Here is a 7,586-nt window from a genome sequence, read left to right as displayed (position 1 = left end):
CGTGGTGTCCTGTATTTTGCTTTTGGGAAAGTTAAAATACTGGAAGATGAGTCACGATAATACCGTTAGCTCCAGGGAGGCTTTCCTCGTGTTTGCTGGGTTGTAAATGAAGGTAGACTTTGCAGACATTGCGAATGGCAGAGGAGTTGTGATTGTGAGGAGCTCCTTTAGCAACTCTCCAGAAGCAGGAACAGAGCTTGTTTCTCTTTTTAAGAGGTGAGTGAGTTCTGCAGTGACAACGGTGTGACAGACAGAATATGGCAAAAATGCGCCAGGACATTTTCTCTGAGACTGCTTCCCCGCAGTGAGTCTAGTGCTGACTTCCTTGGAGCAGAAGCATTAGAGCAAAGCTAAAGCAGAAGGGAAATACTTTGACTGATGTATTAGTAGGGTCTGTTCCATCTTTGGTCTGTCTTGTTCTCTTGTTTTCTGCATACATTGCTTATTTTCATCTCCCTGGGTACTTCTCCCAAGATTTCTTAGCTCATTTGTGTTTAATCTTCCCTATTTGTCTACAGCCCAAGTTGCTCTAATCTCTGCAGGTCACCGTGCAGTTTGCATGTCTGTTACTCCTTGGCTGTTTGCTGCAATCAGCACATTTGATCGTGGTTGAATTTACATCAAAGAAACACCTGACAAAGAACAGGCTTGATAATAGGCTCTAGTTTCTTCTCAACAACCCAAACAGGTAGAGGCGACAAGGGAACTCTGGCAGGATCACAAGGGAGTTCATGCTCTACTTTCAAGGCGGCGTGCTTTGCTCTCCTGCCTGTCAGAGCCCTGCAGGCCCCACGGCTGCTGTGGAGTCCCCAAAACAGAGCGGCCACAAAAAAAAAAAGGGAAGACAAGGCAGAGAGGTAGGCCAGGCTGCTCTGCTGTAAGACTAACCCGCAGGTGGCAAATTCCAATTAACTAGAGATGGGGAAAAAAGACTCTCCTCCTGGTGGTATTGTAGCGGCAGCAGAGCAGCTCACAGATTGTAGCTGCCCTTTCCCCTGCGAGGAGAGTCACCTCAAAATGCCACGGTCGAGAGAAATGCTACAGTCACAGCGTGATTGTTTCCTGCTTCTTCACAGTCGCTCCGAGAAGAGGCTGACGGATTCTAGACTGGATTCTCTAGTCTAAAACACTTTGCTGTAAGTCTCAAAATAGAGTGTTGCGTTTGTTTTAATTTACGCTTCACAGACCTTTTTCCCTGTCTGCAGGGTTCTGCGAGGAACTGCTTTCGTGTAATTATCATGCGTAGTTGTGTATGACTATATACACGTACATATATGTGCAGCTGAGAGGAAAGCTAAATCTCCAAAAATCTGTGAGGGGAGATTCGGAGCAGAGAGATGTCTTCAGTGTCTCCTCACCTGCTTTTTGTTCCTCTGAAGCAGCACAGAACAGCAGCTTTAGGGCAGAGCGGGGAACACACCAGAGGCGTGATCCAGGAATAAGGGCAGGAGTGCCTGTCGGGAGCTCGCCGCAGCATCTCCCCTCCTGGGATGCAGCTCTAGGACCACAGAGATCCTGGAGCTTTGTCCCACTCCCTCCTTGGTCTTCATACGCCTCTGCACAGATCCAAGCTTTCTTATTCTTTAWCTCAGGTAATAAGCAACTATGGAAAACCTGGAGATGCAGTGGGTGCTGTAGATTGAGGAGGGACGGGATGAGATCCTGTCCTCTTTTTTATTTATTCCTGTCAACGTACAGCGCCCAACTGTGCTTTAACTAATGTGACTTGAGCAGCCCTTTCCAGCACTCGAGCAGTGAGGAAAGGAGCCCATTTCCCAAGATTATCTCTATCCTGCAGTATCATCAGGAAGGAGAAGACTGCTGGAAGGAGAGTTGTGGAAAAGAAGCAGTGGCAGATCGGGAGAAAAGTTGCTTGGGGGCAGAATTGGTGGCTGGAGCGACTTGGTTCCATCAGAGCTGGGACAGCCCTCCAAAACCTCATCTGCTGGATGGAGACACCCTTTGCCTGCCCTGCTGCTTGCCTCTGTAACACCCCAGTTGGCTGGCTGTAGTGCTSATGGCACCTTTAACCCCAGAGCAGTTGGCTATTTCAAAACAGAATGAAACAAAACAASAAAACCTGCCAGCAGTGTTATTTAGGGACTCTGGTATTCAAGTGAACCTGTTCTCTCATGATAAATGAAAGCCCTGGCTACTTAAATATTGCTTTGGAGTTTGCACTTGGAAGGCTACGATTTCATGGCAATGTGTTGTGATTTGAGGTGTTCCAACTTCTGCTTTTTTTATTCTTTTTTTAAAAGAATGGTTCAACTTTAATTCCCAGAAAACTTCAGTAACTTTAGAAAAGTTAGCACGAGAGTGATTTGGCTAATACTATACATATTAAATATTCAAGAATTTTTGATGGAGGTGGTCCTTTTTCTCTTTTTTGTCTTTCAAGAATTTCTCTTTCTCCATTCCGACTTTACTTCCCTTAGGCTGAGGCCATGGCATGGTTTCTCCTTAGCAGTCGTTATCGTCCTGCGGAAGCAGTCGGCAGCGCGCCCGCGGGCTGTGCTGTCCTCAGCCACGGGTGCTCTCTTAAGCATGACTAAGTAACAGACGTACCTAGATTCAAAGCCACCTTTAGTGGTGAGCTCTTAAACAACTCCCAGCTGCTTTATTTATTTATTTTTACTGCTTTAAAACCAGGCTTCGGTTTGATATTTGAAATACCTGCTCTTTGCTTTCTCCCATTCCTCCTGAGGAGTTTGGTGGGATGTCTGGAAGCTGTGAGTTATGAAAGCAGGTGGTGTTAAAGCCTGGGTTAACTTAAAAATACAGCAATTAGAAAAAACGTGTTGCCTTGCTGGCTCTTCTTCCCTGGTACGTGGAGCCATCATATTCTGAATGAAAACATCGAGCGAGAACAAAGCAGTAGATAAATTATCTCTCTGCCTGGGCCCAAACGAACATCCCCGTTCTGTCCCCGATTCACGAGAGCAGAGCTCTCCAGTAGCCCAGATTGAAACTCCTGAGTCGAGGGGGCTGGGAGGCATCGGGCTTTCTCCGCATACAGATGCCTTTTCTTCTTCCTTTCACCCTGGCATTTAACTCCTTGCTGCCCTGCGTCTTGGCGTATGCTTGCTGCAGAGGTAAACGCAACTGTGGAGCACAGAGCAGATGACAAATAAGCAGAGGCTAAAAATAAAACAAATTGGGAAATGAAACGAAAGATCCCAGCGTAGCATGGTATTAAATCCTTGAATTGCATTAGTCTGAGTGGAAAGTCAGAACCTGTATCCAGAGATTAAAAATAACGCTGCCTTTGTGAGAGTAGGGAGAATGCCCACTAATTACTGGTTTACACGAGAAACGCAGAAACATGCTGAAAAAACTGGCTCCCAATACCAGTTGCTGTATCATAATCTCCTGGCTCCTTTCTTGCCTCGCTAATAAGAAGTAAGACTAATTTAACTTTTACAACGTCCCAAATCTGTGGCTATGCAATTCGGAGACTTAATAAGATTCTCCTGCCAAGCCAAGAAAAGCTTAGTGGTTTTTTGCTTACTTTCTTCTTCTAGGTTTCAGTTTCAGGACATCTGTGCAGTGGCAGAGACTCCCCCCCCGCCCTTGCCCCTGTATTTCATCAGGATTACTAACGTCTCTGATTATATGTGTAAATTGGTGGTACTGGAGCTGGATAAAATCTCTGGCATCTTTTTTTAGAAAAAAAAAGGCTCTTTTGAGACTTGCCAATTTTTTCTTCTAGGGAGAAAATAAAAAATTTGTTTTCAGCATATTGAAAATGAAAGACTTCAAGATTTTCAACTTGAGGCAACTTTTCATTTTTAATTATCTTTGGAGCTTGCTTTTGTGAAAGGCTGAAGTCAAAGTGAAACATTTGTTTCAGTTGACCCCAAATGAAGTTTTTTTTCCTCACTTTTTTCAGGATTGCCAGTGAACCGAAAAATCAGTTATTCACCGAGCTTTATATACCATATACTGATACAAACTTCAGAGCACCCCGGTGACTGTTTATGTAGTGCAGCTGCTGCTAAGCTCTCCATTTATATGTTGGTAAATTATTATGCTTCTCAGGGTTGCAGGAGATAGTAAACCATCAGTAAGCGCCTGTTTTTTTTCCCCCTTTGGCTAACAAGGAGGCAATGTCTTACAAAATACATTTCTAACTTTATTCTTGCTGCACGGCAGCTATTAGCTTTGTGGGCTGATGTACAGTTGCAGGACCTGTTTTATGCAGAAGGCTGCACGAGCCTCTTTGGAGCCTTTTGGACTGCGTTGGGAGAAAGGTGCTAGGCGTTAGGAAACGTGCTAACGCAACGGCGCTGAGCTCGGTCGTACTTCAAAAGATCAGTGCAGTAAGGAAGGAAAGATAAAGTCTCCAATCGCAGGGTCAACCACAGTCAAATACCATGTTTGAAATGTGCTTGCTTTATGGTTACTTTGGGTGATAGATGCATGAAGCTCTTTAAAACAGGCTGTTTTAACCCTTTCCAGCAGAGCGTGTTTCCCTGGTGTAGGTGGTTGTCTTCACCCGGTACGGGGCATTCGGGAGCGGCGGAGCCAAACCGCCTGGCACGTGGGAGCTGTGGGAGCAAATTCCGGATCCGTCCCTGCGCGACGGRCACAAACGCTGGGCCAAAGTTGTCGGTCGCTTTGCCGGCGAGTCTCGCTCGCCTGGCGCGGGCTGCAGGGGAGGCGGGAATCGCGCCAGGCGCGGGTTTGTTCCTGCCGTTGGTGAGCTCAACCTCGCTGCGTCTCGGGTGAAGGCGCTCGGCTTCCCCAGCGGCGCGGCGAGCGAGCTGGCGGCGGCGGGATCCCTCGGGGCYGCCGTGCCCTGGAGAGCTTCCCAGCGGGGGCCGCAGCGCCTGGTGCTGAGGGGCCAGCGGGCCCCTTGCCCGCGAGCCCCTCTCCTTTCCCTCGCTGCCCCGGGGAGCTGTTTCCTGGGCTCCCGTTTGCTCCCCGGCCGCCGGCSCTCGCGCGGGAGGCAAGCCGGGGCTGGCTGCCGCTGAGCCGTCCCCAGGCGTCCCCGCGGCCTGGCGCCTCCCGCTCCCTTTGCCTTCCCCCTCCCGCCCGGGGTTAGTCAGTCCCCGCGTGTCTCTGCTCCCGGGTGTGGGACCTGGAACCGGTTGAACCAATCCGTAGCAAATGATTCACCGGCCGCCTTTCGGCCCTCGCTCTCTTCCTGGAGYGTCTGTCGGCAGCTTGCAGTTTTTCGGCGCGCGCGAGCCGTCGCTCCGCATCGCCGCTGTCCCCAGAGCCCCGCAATGCGCTGGGGGCTGCCCAGGCCCCCGGCCCGGGTGCACAAACCGTGATCTGAATAATCATACAAACTTCTGCAACTCGCCCGGGATGTCCTGGAGCTGCTCCGGCGCTGCTGGCGGCGGTGGCCCAGGCGGGGGTCCGGGCAGCGCTGGCCTGGTGCAGGGCGCTGGTGTCCCCCGCGCCGGAGACGGCGAGCGGAGCGCACTGCGAGCCCGGCTCCTGGCCTGCTCCTTCCCTGAAGCCCTCTCCTTTGCAAGGTGGGAGCAACCAGCTCCTGGAGCAGCAAACCCAGTTTTCCCTCCCCTGCTAAGACCACTCAAGCCATTATGGCTGCAGGGGTGGTTTTGAGTCAAGGTGCTCACAAAGTTTCTTGGGGCAGGAACTGGCCAGAGGAGCTCTGCCCCGGCTGATGCTTGAGCCAGGCTGCCTCGGGCRTGTGGCCGCCGCGGGCTTTGCTTTCTCCCCRCTGGCGGCACTAGTTTAGCTCMGCTGGTCAGAGCGTGGTGCTGATGGCACTAGGGAGTGGGAGGTGGGGCGGCCGCCGGCTGCCGGAGCCGTTGGAGCTCAGGGGAAGCCGCAGAAGGGGTGAGAGCCCGGGCCAGGCCCGCGTCTTGCCACCTGAGCTGGAGTATCTCCGTGCCACGGTGCCCCAGGTGCCGGCCAGCCCCGCTGCACATTTCTTGGGTGCAGCCCCCACATCCGTTTGTGTCTCCCGCTGGGGGATGTGGGTTTGGGTCCAGGCTCTGCTCTCGCTTTCGTGCAGCGACAGCTGAGCTCGGGCAGTTCAGCTCTCGATCTCCCCTACCCCGGCGCAGCCTCAAGCCGTGTCCTCACGGCCTGACGCGCGGAGGTTCGTGCTCATTTCGCTCGCAGCCTGGTCGAAGGCAGGGCGCCCTGGTGCACCTACGCCGGCCGGTCGCGCTCTTTGCAAACGGAGTTACGGGACCCGTGTTGTCCGCGCTGGGGCTTGGCGCTCCTTAGGGGTGGGAGGAGAGCTCGTCCTTGCTCTGCAGCCGGGGGGCGGCCGGCAGAGGCGGAAACAGCTCCCGGTCCCGGTCGAGAGCGCTGAGGCAGCCCGGCCGAGGCAGGCGGAGCGGCCAGCCGCCGCAGCCGGCTCTGCCGGCGGGATCGCGTGGCACAGGACGGTTCTGTCCTCACGCGAGCGGTGGAGCAGCGTGCCSGGGAAGGCAGGCCTGATGTTGCCCTGCCCGGCGTGGTCTGCCAGCAAACTTCCAGGGCTTCGTAGCTCGTTTGTGGGTGTTTTTCTTTTTTCTTCCCCCCCTCTCTATTAAATGCAGTTTGGCACAAGCACAAAATCCAGGTCATCCCGCTCGCACCAGGAAGGGAGACTTAAAGGCAGCAAGTAGTGAAGGCCGTAGGCCAAACTGCGCCAAGGAGGGAAAGCGAGGGGAGGAGCGGTGGGAGGGGGAGGAAGCCCTGTGAATAGGGGGAAAAGGAGAGGAAAYGGGGAGAGGAAACCAGTGAGGGGAGAGCAGCAAGCGGTGGGTGAAGCAAGACCGTAGCGGCGGGGAAGAATGAAAGGAAATCCTTGCAGAAATTGGGGATTTAAAACCTCTTCCTTCTCATGGGCGATGCGCCTTCCCCTAGCAYGTGCTCTAGGTCTGGAGATGTTTGGGGAGGGATCAGCTGGGTATTTGGGGCTTAGCTTTGGGGGGAGGGAGAAGGAAGGGGACCCAAAACAAAGGCCCCCCGCCAGCAGCCCCTGGAGCACGGATCCTTGAGGAAGAGCTCCAGAAGCTGCCGTGCCTCCAGGCCCCCTCCCTCTCSCCGTAGCTCTTCCGAGGGGAGGGGAGGACAAAACGCCATCTCKCTTGGCCTCCTGCCACCCGCTGAGGCGGTTGCTTCAGAGGGGAGAGGAGCCGAGGCAGCTAACGCGCCCGAGGACTGGGCAGGGAGGAGAGGAGCCGGCGACGGCGTGAGCGGGGCCCTGGGCTCGTCGCAGGAGGAGCCCAGAGGAAAAGGGTGTCGGGGGCGCAAAGCGGGTGCGCGGGTGACGCCGCTGGCTGCGCGGCTTGGGGAGCGCCAGTGGGCCCCGCTCGGCCGCGGCGCGGAGAAGCTGCGCGAGGCGGCGTCTCTGGCCAGGGAGCGTTTGTCAGGCGCTTTTCCCTCCCCGGTGCGCCCGGCGACGCCGAGACGGGCTGTGCTGGGAGCGCGCCCCTTTGGCCTGGCCAGGGCCGGCAGCTCCCGCCTCGCTGGCAGCGTGCACGCGCTTCGCCCCCAGCCTGGCTCGGAAGCGGGGCGCGTGGGCTGGAGGCGAGCAGCCCCCTCCGGGCCGAGGGCGGTGGCAGGCGCGTGGTGGGGCAGGGCTGCTGCCGCGACCGGGACGCCTGCTCGAG

Source organism: Rhea americana, unplaced genomic scaffold (genome assembly GCF_003343005.1).
Source record: "Rhea americana isolate MKP2758 unplaced genomic scaffold, rheAme1 scaffold_256, whole genome shotgun sequence".
In the NCBI taxonomy this organism is placed as follows: Eukaryota; Metazoa; Chordata; class Aves; order Rheiformes; family Rheidae; genus Rhea; species Rhea americana.
This window is presented reverse-complemented; position numbering follows the sequence as displayed.